General features: G+C 41.4%; 1 long non-coding RNA gene across 1 annotated transcript; it reads left to right on the forward strand.

The window, feature by feature from the left end:
• The first annotated feature begins 1948 nt into the window (after nucleotides 1–1948).
• LOC126336319 (uncharacterized) lies at nucleotides 1949–10116 on the forward strand. The gene is made up of 2 exons (XR_007564946.1): nucleotides 1949–3787; nucleotides 9991–10116. It is a non-coding gene; the product is annotated as an uncharacterized LOC126336319 (long non-coding RNA).
• Nucleotides 10117–13841: the final 3725 nt, after the last annotated feature.

The raw sequence follows: 13841 nt of genomic DNA on the forward strand, positions 1-13841 counted from the left end.
ACCAACATAGTGGTCGTTCCTAAGAAGTCATTGGATGGTACTAAAAAGTATAGGTTTCACTGTGACTATCGTTTTTTTAACCCACAAACTGTAACAGATGCGTATCCAATACCGAATATCATGAAAACATTGGACAACCTAGGTCGGTGTAAATATTTTTCAACACTAGATCTAAAGAGTGGGTACCATCAGATAGAAATAAGTCCCGAGGAATGACTGAAGACGGCCTTTACAACAGGCCTTGGTCACTTTCAGTATCACAGAATACCATTTGGCTTGAAAAACGGTCCTACTACTTTCCAGCGTCTGTTAGATGGTGTGCTTCAGGGACTGAAACCAAAGATTGCTATGACATACCTCGATGATATTGTTACTTTTTCGCGTAATCTAGAAGAGCATATGAAACGACTGAACGAAGTATTTAGCAGGCTAAAAGCGCCAAATGTTAGATTAATGTCGAGAAATGTCAGTTTGTTCAGACGCAAGTGACTTATCTTGGGCATATTATCAGTCAGGACGGGATAAGAATGGATCCTCGTCTAATGTCAGCTGTGCGTGGTTTTCCAGTACCACAGACCACTAAACAATTTCAGCAATATGTCGGTTTATGTAATTACTACAGACGATATGTAAAGGGGTTTGTGGAAGTTGCACATCCATTAACAAGATTGTTAAAGAAAGGTGTTAAGTTTGAATGGTAAAGCACAGTGTCAGGAGGCATTCGAGAAGCTCAAACAGATACTAACATCAGACCCAGCGTTGATACTCCCTGATTTCGAACAAGAAATCATACTATCTTGTGATGCTAGTAATATTGCTGTAGGTTGTATTCTTTCTCGGAGGGTTAATGGACAGGAACATCCAGTGGCTTATGCTTCCAGGCAACTGAATAAGGCAGAGAAGAATTATTCAACTACAGAGAAAGAAATGTTAGCAGTGATTTATGGTATCTCGTATTTTCGCTGTTATTTATATGGGCGTAAGTTCAAGGTGATTACAGATCACGCAGCATTGAAGTGGTTGTTGGGTTGAAAGCTCCTTCAAATCGTTTAACAAGATGGGCACTGGAACTAAGAATTTGACTAAGAGGTAATTCAAACCAGGGCTAAAACATACGAATGCAGATGCGCTTAGTAGAAAAATAGCAGCCATACAAGTTGTGGGCATAAGTGAGAAGGAGTGGATAAAGGTGCAAGCCACTGACAGAGAGTGTCAATTGTTCCGAACGCAACCACAGTTTGAAATGCAGGATGGGTTGCTTTGCAGGAAGACGAAGTGCGGACTACGCGTCGTAGTACCGGAGTCGCTGAGGGAAGAAGTGTTGAAACAAGCGCACGACCGTATATTGTCGGGCCTTGGTGGTAAAAGAACGACTGATAGACGGGTAGCTGAAAGGTTTTGGTGGAAGGCACCTCGCAATGATGTAGAGCAGTATGTGTAAAATTGTATACTGTGTGCACAGAGAGCAGATTTAAGTCATCAGAAAATTCAGTTACATAGACTACCTGAAGCGGATCGTCTGTTCGCATTCATCGGCTTAGACGTAATCGGAGCATTTAACAAGACCCAAGCGGGTAATCAATATGTATTAACAATATTAGATCATTTTTCCCGATACCTGGTAATGGTAGCTATTCCAGATCAGAAGACAAGCACTGTTGCCCAAGCCTTAGTAAATAACTAGTTGCTGAAGTATGGTGTGCCTGATATGTAATTACAGATCAGGGTAGTAACTTTATGTCGGAGCTGACGAAGCAGTTATGCCGTTTATTGAAAGTTAAGAAATTGCGGACAAGCCCATTTCATCCTCAGTTGAATGGACGAACAGAACGGATTCATAGGACGTTCGTTAAGATGATTAGTCATTACGTAAATTCAAAACACACGGATTGGGACATGTATTTAAATCTGTTGACAAGCGCATATAACGCAAAAGTTCATACAGGAACGGGGCTCTCTCTGTAGAGGTAATTTATGGTTTGAAAATGCCATCACCATTTGATGTGCTCAAACCTCAGGTAGGTTCACAAGATGAGTCAGTGAAGAATTTCGCCAAGAAATTGAGAGAGATTTGGCAAAGGGTACGGCATGCTAATACTAAACCTTTGGAGAAACAAGAGAGTATTGGGCAAAGAACAGGTAAACTGCCGCAATACTGAATTGATCAGTGGGTATTGTTGGCTAATCCTTATGTTCTGAAGGGTAAAACGAAGTTTTTGGCGAAATATTCTGGACCGTACCAAGTAAATGATATAGTGTCTCCAGTGAACGTAAAGTTGCAGTTACCAACCAAGTCGTCAGTAGTTCATGTGAGTAGGATTAAGCCATTTAAGGGCACAGTGGATGCGTTATCGCGGATTTCTCCAGCAGTAACAAAGGGTGTGAGGATACCGAAGCTAAAAGAACAGCAGAGGAACGTTCATTACACACTTAGGTTTAGGGATAAGTAGTTTAAGTGTCCTCGGGGAGGAACATGTCGTATTTATTGTTCTTAGGTAATAGGGTATGTGTAGTTTTTACTTGTCATTTGTGTGTTTTAGACGTGGTAAGGAAGGGAGCGATTGACATGGCTTCCTTTTCCTTCAGATGCCGTGCCAGGATGTGGCCCAGGAAACTTTTCGTCAGTCTGGCACTGCTACACTGTTGCAGAAGACAGGTGGTGCAGGTGCAACCACTAAATAAGGGAATTTTGTTTGCAAGACAATTAGATGTGGTATTGTCAAGCCGCAGGTGGACAATTGTATTACCATATAATATATGGGGAGTGAGGAATGATGTACGGACACTACAGGATAGGTTTACGGCGCTACTGGCGGCCACGGAGAAGGAGGGTTTGTTTCAAGACATACAGAACGAGTATCAGGAATTGAAGCTCTCATACGAAAAGCTGAGAAGGCAGCTGCAACAAGTAACGAAGTGGTCCTGCAAAGGCTCGTTCGCAGGAAACGAGGGTGGTTGGATGCAGGGGGAAAATTGCTGAAAACAGTGTTTGGAACTGCGGACGAGGAAGATACAAGGAGCTTAAATAGTACGGTGGGGGATGTGCAGGAGTTGGCGGAGGAGACAAAGTCGAAAGTGGATTGGCACATGACACGTCTAGATAACATGGAGCAGGGGATATTGAATGTCACTAGAACAATGTGGGAGTTGACGTCAGACCTGGAACGGTATGCAGCAAATACCAGGAAAGTGTTGAATGGGGATATAGAGACTGTACAGGCGAGATTGAGCCGAATAGACAGGAAAATACAAGTAGCAACTTTATTGAGGACATCAGCAGACAGGGTGGATGATGCACATGTCGAATCAGTGAAGGAGTGCGTCATGTCTTGCCTCCGGCGAAGCGGAATTTACCGTTATTCTATTGCATGTCTAAAGTGAGAGTAATTACAGATCAGGCGAGTATACACGTAGAAGTGCAAATACCAGTAATGGGTATCAATTCGCGGTACCAGTGTTATACAGTACACCCGTATACAATTAGATGGGGTGCACTTGGGAAGTGGGTGCAAGTGCGAACTCAGGAAGTGTTGTTAGTGTTAAGACGGAGGAGTGATCATGTGGTAATGTCTACGGAAGATTTGACAGACTGTTTCAGCCATGCACAGCCGAAGTAAAGACAATCCTCCGCTACGTCACAGCAAGCGGCCCTATGCTAGCAAGACTGGTGCGGCCTGGAGCCGGTGTCATTGCTCCGAGTCAGCGAGGGCTCAGGGAAGGTCGTTGATATCACCAAGCTCAGCCAGCCTGTGTTACGCGGGCCACATTGTACTCGGCAGGAATCAAGGTGTCATGAATTAATAATGTTTCTTTGGCATTTCTGACGTGTCCGCAGTCATTTCCCAGCATCCTGTAAACTGGAGGGGTCACCGCTCGGCGCCTAGCATTATACTTTACTGAACTTCTCCATTTCCACAACACAATCGTTCTTCAGTTCCCCTCCTAGCTCCATCCACAATTTCAGACCACCGTCATTGCAACGCACATTAAATTTCTTCTCATCCAAAAAAATCACTCTTTTTTCCAGTCCTCAGATGTCCAGTATCGATAAAGATTCAGAAACTTCATTCTTTCTTCACCATGCATTTTTGTTAGGTGGGCTTTCTTTGCAGGTTGTTTTTTTGTAAGGTTGAGATCAGAAATGCATCTTAACACTGTATGCGTTTAAGATTGAGCACGCGTTCAGGATATCAACTTCACATCAGTCTGCTTTGTACTCAGTTTCTGTTGTGCGTTGCTATCGTTTCCATTGCCCTGCACAGTCTGGGACTGCAGATTTTTGTCTGACCTCCCTTTTACCTCAGATTTCTGTATCCAGTTTCAGCTTGTTTCTTCAATACATTTCCCACGGCTTTGTGTTCAATTGATAATTTCCTAGCATCTTCCCTGTTGGAGCATCCTTCAGCTATGAGTTCCAAAATCACTCCCTGCTTCCTTGTAGAAATGTCTTTCTCTTTCTTTTTGATAATTAACTATGTAATTGTAAAGTTATTGTTGTTTCTGTTATTACAGCACAGTAGATAAATATGAAAACTGCCTGGGTATTTACTGTATTTTCCACACAATTCTTCGTAAAATGCACAGTTGTCCATAGCAAACAACAGCTAACAAAAAAGTTAAGGGAAGACAGAATAGATACATCAAGGAAGCCCTTTTTGGCTAAAAGCTTACTGGTTCGACATTTTTTATTTTTTTATTTTTTTGTGCCTATCTTCAACTCTGCTTCTCAGCTGTGTGGTGTGAGTAGCAAGCTATCCTTTGCATAATATTGTCATTAACTTATATATATTTCAGTCTTCATTGTATCAAGTTGAAAGCTAGCTTTTTTAAGGATACATACCATACAGTATTTGTTTGGTAATTACTTAAACATTAGCTGATATGAACACCCAAAGTTTATAAATATGATAATCTAAAGTAGAGTTTATGAGCTGAGGCAAGAAAGGTCAATAATTTATTAATGAATTTAAGATAAGTGAAAATAGTCAAAATGCTTACTGGGGATATTATTTTGTAGTGTACCATAATTTGTTGCTTACCACCCATATGCTCTGAAATTAACTTTGCTTTCTGTATCATCAATGTAGCTGAATAATTCGTACCACACAAAGTTCTGGTAGAATGAAGTTCACTTGTTGAATAGCATGAGTCCACTTCTTCCTCAGTTCAGAATCACTTGGAAATTTGAACACAGATATCTTTTCTCCATCCTTTTGTTCCCTGTACAGTGTGGAACACACGCACATTGATCATAGTGAAGCAAAGAGCAGAAAATGATACTTCATAGTTGTGATTAAGAGACTTCTAGTAATAACAACACTATCAGTTCAACAGCAATCCACTTGCAGTAAAATCTCTTCTCCTGAACATGTGCTTGTATATGTTATGGTTATATCTGTGTTTGAATGCATTTAGAAATTTTGGGATTCTAATTATAGATGATGTTGCATTTGTGGACGAGGCTTGCGTAGGAATATAAAGAAGACACTTGCTGTAGTTAAAGTATGTGATTAGGGAATATGTTAAAATTATTTTTGTGTTCAAGGAAAATGTAGTGTGGTAATGTTTTTAGTGTAGGTTAGTCTGAAAATATGCTGATAATTTTGCAAAGCAGAGAGTACAGCGGCCTGTTCTGCATGCAATGCTTGGGCAGCACTTTTCAGGTGGACGTGACATAAATCGTGCAAGTATATCTGAGTCTCCAGCCCAGCCCAGCCCAAGATAACTTGAAGGGGGGTGAGGGGTTGTTCTCTCAGCCAGCTGGCATCAGACCTCTCCTGTTCTGACTAGTACAGGCTTCTGGCTGGATCACTGTTGATTTCGTTCTGTGCCTCCATTCCGATCCTGAGTTCAGTTCCAGCCGCATCACTGATGCACCCTCAGTGCCAGGCGACTGCCCACTCCAACTGCATTGGGTACTAGATGCAGTCACAGGCCATAAGCCCACTAGATTCAGTTAGCCCGATGCTCTCAGGCTTTGAACAGGGTCCACTGTGATTGCCAGCCTTCAGCATTCCGTCATCTCCAGAGATTGTGGGTTCATCCCATGTCACACCAGCCCTGGTTTGCTGCCATTCGGTCTGCCAACAGTACATGTGAGTTGATGCCTTTCTGTGGCAGGCTGAGATGGCACTATTGATTCTGCAAGGCTGCTGCTAGCTGCAGTCCCATTAAGGCAACAGTGTGGCTGACGTCACATTCTGTTGCCTCGACAGTTCCTGACTGTGAACACCTGCCATCTTTGCTGTATAGAATGAGTTGTCAGTAAAGTCATTTAGCCTTTGGCACCTAGCTGTTGTTACCCGCTCGATGAGGTCACAACCGTATTTGAAATATTGACAGCCAGGTGGCCATCCTATTATCCCTGTGTGACAGTGTAGTGGTCAGCAACTCAGGCCACTACATCGACTTCATCAATTGTAGTGGTTCGCAAGTGATGCGGTGCCATTCTCTCGGTAACCCATGATGACATGTTATTGGGCAAGACATTTGGAGAACATACTGGCCAGGGCAGCAGTCAAACACCACTTCTATTGAGTTAGGTCAGGGCGTCACAGGAAACATCCAGTCTTGCATCATTATCAAGCTAAAAGATAACTTGAGAACACCTCAAATATAGGACACAACTTGTGGGGCTGGGATGTAGGGCCACTTCTTTGCGGGACTGGTTCTGGAGAGGGAGTGAGCTGTTGACAGAATAGACAAACAGCATCAAAAGTCAAAATGTTTCAGTAATACATGGGGTGTCTCAGTGGAGACAGTGGCCTCACCCCCTCACAGCATGTGAGTGAGCTGATAGCCTCCAGGCTGTGACATTGGTGCCCAGGAATGCTGACTCCAGCATCTTACACAATGGCATCCACCCCAGTTAGCATCACAAAGCCACTTGTAGACAGAGCACTTACGGCTGCTGGCTTGCAGAGGATGCCAGCCTCCAGGGATTGAATCTGTCTTGCGAGTGAGAGTGCATGGCACCTGCTGCCCTCCAAGATGGTAGTTTGGTCACTATGGGAATGGACAAGGTGGTAGCCCACCAGTGGACAAGCACAAAGTCCAAGGGCACCTGGCATAGTCTCCTCATCCTTGTAAGCACTTATGGACTGCTGATGCCTCTGCTAAAATTAATGGTTATTTATACTGATTCATGACCCACTGTTCCAGTCGCATTTGGGGTAACAAATCTGTGTCATGGTGATGTTGCAACTGCTCAGCTTGTCCTCTTAGTCCATTTTGTGTTCAATAAACTGACTTTTACTACAACCAGAATACTGACACTTTACACCTGCTGGCTGTCTTCAACTGTTGCGGGTGAACTGCTGATTGCTGCAGTAAAGCCCAAACAATTATGGTGGGGCAACATTACATCCATCATCTGGAAGACTGGTCCCAGGTCTACCGTAGACTGGTCTGGAACAAAGCTCAGTATACATGGACAACAATATACAAAATTTACAAGTTTCTATGCTTGAGAACTTGGTGGTTTGAACTGCATGGCTCAGAGGCTGAGAATTTACTCTACCTTTGGCTCCAAGTTTGTTTGCTCCATAATTATCCTAATCAGCACAACTTGCAACTGCTGTTGTTACCTAATGCTACACATTTGGATGTGTCACCTTGGAATTTTCATGTGTTGCTTAACCTTTCACACATTTCTCAGGGTCCCCACATCCTTCTCTTTAGCATTGCACATCTAACACACAACGAAATGTATCTCTTATCACAGTTCCCGTCACTGTGTACATGTCCATAAAATTTCTTTTTTTATTTTTCATTCACAAACTAAGAATGTCACTGAAAAACTTTTTCTCTCTTAATAAATTATCCTGAACAAGTCATCTGTAACAGCACATGATCTGCCCCATTAAACTCTGATGTTTGGTACCTCTTTTCTCTCTATCCAGCAGTTTTTTGAACAGTTGTTTAGAACATCATTTGGAACTTTATCCCTGTGACTGCAACATCTCCTCTTATCATTTCCTAGAAAATACATTCTCAAACCCATCCCCACACATGAACCACATACCACATTGATATGTAGTCCCATTTGTCTCTCTCACTGTAGGGTTAATCACAGAGTGAATTTGTCTCAAATTGCGTGGCTTTCTGATGCACCTGCTCCCCCGAAGCAACTTCCTAGTGCCCAGTGGCATACAAATAAAATCTTAACATGTTTTCTTGCAGTTTAATCAATTTTTCCCTTAAGACAGATAAATCTAGTAACAGTACTCCATTGGCGGCAGTTGCCTCTAGCTTGAATGTTCTCCCTTCAGGCTTCACTTTGCATCACAGAAGGTTAATGTTGGCATGATGTTCACAGAGCAAGTGTACTCTCAGGTTTGTCTTGTACCCTTTCTATATTACTCACATCATACATGTTAAACTGCGGCTGCATTGTCAGTAGCTTGCTACATGCATCAGCAGTTCACTCTTAAAGGCGGAGACTTAGCACTTCTGTTACTTTAATACTACAAACCTTTTTTACACACCTTAAAATATTCCACCGTTTCAGCTCTGTCATTAACTTTACAAACACATCTCCTCTTACCCTGCTTCTGAGGAAATGTATGTGTCTGAACCATTTCTCCCACATCATCTGCAACATAACTATCAACATCAACATCAACAGCTTCACATACAGTCCCAGAGTCTCTACAATTACGTCATCATTTGCAGTTCCCTTCTGCATGATGCCACAATCAGTAGCACATGTACTTCCCTGCATGTTTGGCTCAGGATCCGTGGCCTTGTAGGAGCATTCGTACTATGTAAACAGTGTGTACACAGATATTGTATAGCAAAAATTGCCTTTATTAGCACAACTGATACAGAAGCACATGTGAATCATCAGCAAATCCTTTCTGACAACATATTCAAAGAATTTAGTTTTATAAAGATACACTACACATGGTGCACTGTCAAGTATTGATTTTGTTGAATCCTCATTACTAGGTGATGTCGTCTCGTTATCTCTGTGGAGCTGTACTGTGGGAAGCAAGGAGAGGATGTTGGTTGGTGGCCTGTATCATCATTCTAGAACACATACTGCATGCAATTATTAACTGGGTTCTTTATTCGTAAACAAAGAGCTACTTAACTTAAGCTTGCATATGTAGTGGTACGGCCTCTCCTATATAGTCCACTTTTGCCTCACTGCTGTTGAAGTACAAAGTCGACTTTGAACACTGTTGTGTTCGCTATGTGGTGCCTGATTTTAAGCTAGAGGCTGTGACTGCAGATCCATCTTGATGACATGCTGGAACTCACATGGTGTAACAGACTTGGACTAACCTGGTGGCCAAGAGGGCATTGGCAGCGTGTTTCCAGCGAGTCTGTTTTTTTGCCTCTATTCCATGTGGTGTGCTGGGACCAGTTTACGCCAGCACAGATTGTTGCTCCCACAGCCCTTGAACAACACCCATTATCATATTAATCACCCATGTCGGGAACCACACACTTATACACTTTGGTAAAGCTCAGACTCACTTCATTTGCCTCACAGTTACTTCAGATTCTACAGTTCCACATGATATGAGAGCTAATACTTATACGTTGTTAGTACTTGGCACATTAAACCAACTCCACAATGCCATTACCCTTCTCATTAATCTTTTTTCTTCCCACTCATGAGATTGTCCCACCAGGCATAAACTTTTGGCCTAATACACACAGGACTGACAGGCAGTTGGATGGCAGTTAGATGCCTTGTGGAACAGGTAAAACAGACAGAGGACTGGAGCAAGGAAAAGCCCCCACCCCTATCCGTGTTTGAACCTGGGATCTCCAGGGCTTTAATCTTGTGCTCTGTTTGCAAGACCATCATGGCTACATATAATATAGCTCTCATCCTTAATAAAGTTGTTGTAGCAAATGTGAAAGCAGACTGTAAGGAAATATTACTAAATTTCATTTAAAAATAGCAATGAAAGTTTAGTCTCCCTTTCCTTGATAAGCTGTGACTTCTCTATCAATTTCCTATCTTTTTTTTTGCAGATGGTGACCTGCACTGAAGAATTATAAGATGGTGGCTGACAAACAGAAAGGAAGCTATAGGGAGATATGTCTTTGTCACCAACTTTTCCCCTTGCAACAATAAAGTTTTTCATCGTTGGCATAACATTGGTATGAGTTGTATAAAACACATTACCTGTAAAGACAAACTGTCCTCAAGTTGCCCCATCATCAGAGGCATAGTAAATCTGTATTACCAAATGGTGCACAGTCCCAGTTCCAGGTTACCCATCTAATGGCTTCCAGGGCCAAAACATTTGATTTTCAGTATTGTACATTAGAGGTTGAACACTCAAAGTTAAGTGTTAAAGTTAGAAACTGTATGTGCCTTGAGGCAGTGAAACTCATAGTGCACAAATTACTCAGGCTATATCATCCAGTGTTCAATAATGAGATCATTTAGTGTCTTCAAAAAAAACTGTAAACAGGCTGTTTTATACAAGGGCCATTTCAAAAGTTCCGCACACTGCGCATGCCACCATTACAGTGGTGTGATAAAGTTGCAATTCATGTCAGTTGTGAGTGAGACTTCAGGCATGATGATCATCTATGTGTTTGCTGGTTTGTGTGGCTGTGTCCTTAGTAATTCTTTTTAGAATGGAAGCTGAAACCAAGTTGAGTCAGATTACACATAGCGATCAGCATTCCTACATCAAAATCGAATCCCTATGTCGAAAGAACCCAACCAAAATTCCAGTTGACAGTGGCCCATATTCTGGTGATCTGTCCCACTTAGACTGCCCAGCAACGAAATCTCGGGTTACGGGACTTGCCATTCATTTTATCTGACAACGCCTGATTGGCTGATTTAGTTTTATGTTTTATTCGTGGGGGTGGGTTTGGTTTTATCATTTGATCTAAGTTTGAGCACATGTCCTTTGTCCCTCTGTGTCCTCCACCCTATTGCTTTTAGAATGGAGGTTTTAATGTGTTGCAGAGTGGCTGACTTTTACTTTTTATTCCCTGCTTTCTTGTTTTACACTCTTCTGTTTCTAGTGTCTCTCTGTTGTTTTCTTGTCCTCTTTTGTTCCTTGTAGTGTTTGTTGTCTTTCCTTCATTCTTGTGGTTTTTCCTTTCTTTCCATTTTGTGTTATATGTCTCGTCTGTTTTATTCTCTCACTTGTGGCATCATTTTATTAGGAACAAGGGACCAGTGACCTCGTAGTTTGGTCCCTTCTCCCCTCTTTTATACCAACCAACCAACCAACCTCTCTTCTTCCGTCTTCTTCCTTCCTTCGCTGTCAATCATTGGTAATTTTATGGCCATTATAATTCTCTCTTATAGTGTGAGGTTTTATCGGTTTTAGTTATTCCAAGGTCGGAGGGACTGATGACTGCGTAGTTTGGTCCCTTTCTCCAATCCAACCAACAAACAAACTGAAATTTACAACTCTTTGAGAGTTGTGAACAAACAGTGTAATGGATCTAGTACAGAATCATGTTGGCTTGCTAACTTCTATGAAGCTCAGGTAAGTGCTGCAGATGACCCAAGAAGTGGAAGACCATCAACTGCAACAGACTACACCTATCAGGTTATTGTTAGTGGTGTTCTGAGAGAGGGTCAATGAAAATTGTGTGAGGGAATCGCCAGAATGTCTGTCACTTCAGTTTACAGACCATAACTGAAAGATGAGAAATTTTGCTGCAAGATGGGTTCTGCAAGGTCTGAGTGAAGAGCAGGATGCACGTCACAAGAATCGCGAAAGAATTACTTCAGTGTTATCGAACAGGAGGAGACCAGTTTCTGGAAACAATTGTTGCACTTGATGAAGTCTGGATATGAGATTTTGAGCCAGAACTGAAGTGTCAGTCATCACAGTGGAAAAATTCCAACTCTCCACACCTGAAAAATTCCACTGCCAACAACTGAAGGTGAAACTGATGATGATGTGTGTGTATGACATGAATGGAGTCATAACTACAAACAAGAGTGCCCCAGGGAACACACGTAACAGCCACATACTACAAACTGTTCCTGCAAAATGTTTTGCTTTTGAAAATTCATCAAAGAAGGCATGATATGCTTGCAGTTGGTGTTCTCCTTTTGTAAAATAATGCAAGACTGCATATTATCGTACCATTGAGAGAAATGCTAAACAGGTATGAGTGGAAAATACTTCCCAACCCACCATACAGTCAGGATATGACCCCACAGGATTTTGATTTGTTTCCCAAATTGAAGGAACAACTCCATGGAAAACATTTTGATACAATTAATGAGGTGACCCGAATAATCAGAGTGCCCAACAATGAAGGTGCCCCAAACAAACTCCAGAAGTTGCCAAAGTCATTGGGAAGCTGTTATAAGCATAAATGAAGATTATATTGAAAGCCTGTACGCAGATACCCTGTAAAATAATTTTTTTTTTTTTCAGTTCTATCTTATAGTGTGAAGAACTTTCAAATTGATGTTCTGGAACATGTCATAGAATTGCAATTTTTCTCTAGACATTGACTGCCATTAAATGTTGCACCAGACAATTCAAAGTTTTTGAATTGCCGTCTGGCTCAATTGACTTGCTTCATTTTGGCAGGTCAGAATGTGCATTAACAAGTTGTAGCAGTACGTAGAGTTGCGCATCGTTACTGTTTGTCAGGTGACTAAATCTGCTAGCAATTGACTAACACATTTCTTAATTAACGTCACAGTACCTCCAGTTAGAAAGCAAAAGTATTGTCTTTGTGTACAATGTGTCTCAACCTTTCTGGGTTCCTCCCCATAAGTGAAAATAAAAATGTTGCTGTCTGCAAATATTGATTTGGTATACTGGCAAAGGAAGGTGTACCATTAAAATAATTGTTTCTGGGGCCAGATGCCCAAAAATAACACTATAGAATTGTGCTGCAGTTTGTGGCACAGCCATGTAAAGTAATTATTGTACATGAAACGAAAGCTTTGTTGACCAATGCAGTGTGTCATCATTAGACCTAGCATTTTAGGTGGAAAAATGTGACAGAAAAGATGAAAAATAAGGGGTCACAGTTTAGGCAAGACAGGCACTAATGAAAATGGCTATTCCAAATGCGAAACTTTATCATAGAAAACATATGAGCCCTTCACGGCACAAGTCACTGTATTCTTGTTTTGAGATAGTTGTTTTCTGCGATTGTTGCAGAAAATTCTGCAGTGCTTTTGTATTAGCTTTTTATTGTGTTAACAGAATAGTTTTTTCTAACTCAGATTAACAATTTCAATAAATCTTATCCAGCTATATATGTGGTATAAGGGCGTAAAGGAAGTTGCACCCATTGTGATGTAAACATGTGAAGAATGTTATTTACTGTAAAAATATACATGACAGGCAACAACACTGTGTTTATGTGATCTTTGATACTCATAGCGACTACTGTCATTTCCATTCAGTGCCCCAGTGTGCTTAGTATTGCCAGAAAAAAGATACCTGGGAAAGCAGTGTTGGTGAACATGTGGAATGAATAGAAAAAGTTTATTCCATGTCACTTTTTTTTCTTTTATAACAGCCTGTAGTCCTCTATACAGTTTTTCTTGAGGTGTGTTCATGAGAGAAACAGTTTGTCCTTTTTTTAGATCTCAGCATGAAGTCCAGTTTGAGATTCCATGTCCGATGAGAGTTTCCTTGAAAAATGGAGTGACTCAATCACTTTTTTGTATTGAATCCACTGTATCTTTTATCATGACAGAGGATGTTTTTCACTGTAATCTTTCCTTTTGGTGACTCTACTCAACAAGTTTCCCACAGACAAGAAGTCATTGTTTTTCATTACTGTGACTTAAAAGGGACATTTTATCACCTGACTAAGCAATGGTAATACACCAATCATTGGGAGAAAATATGTTGCATCTTGCTGTAGTT

The sequence above is a fragment of the Schistocerca gregaria genome, chromosome 2 (genome assembly GCF_023897955.1).
Source record: "Schistocerca gregaria isolate iqSchGreg1 chromosome 2, iqSchGreg1.2, whole genome shotgun sequence".
Taxonomy (NCBI): domain Eukaryota; kingdom Metazoa; phylum Arthropoda; class Insecta; order Orthoptera; family Acrididae; genus Schistocerca; species Schistocerca gregaria.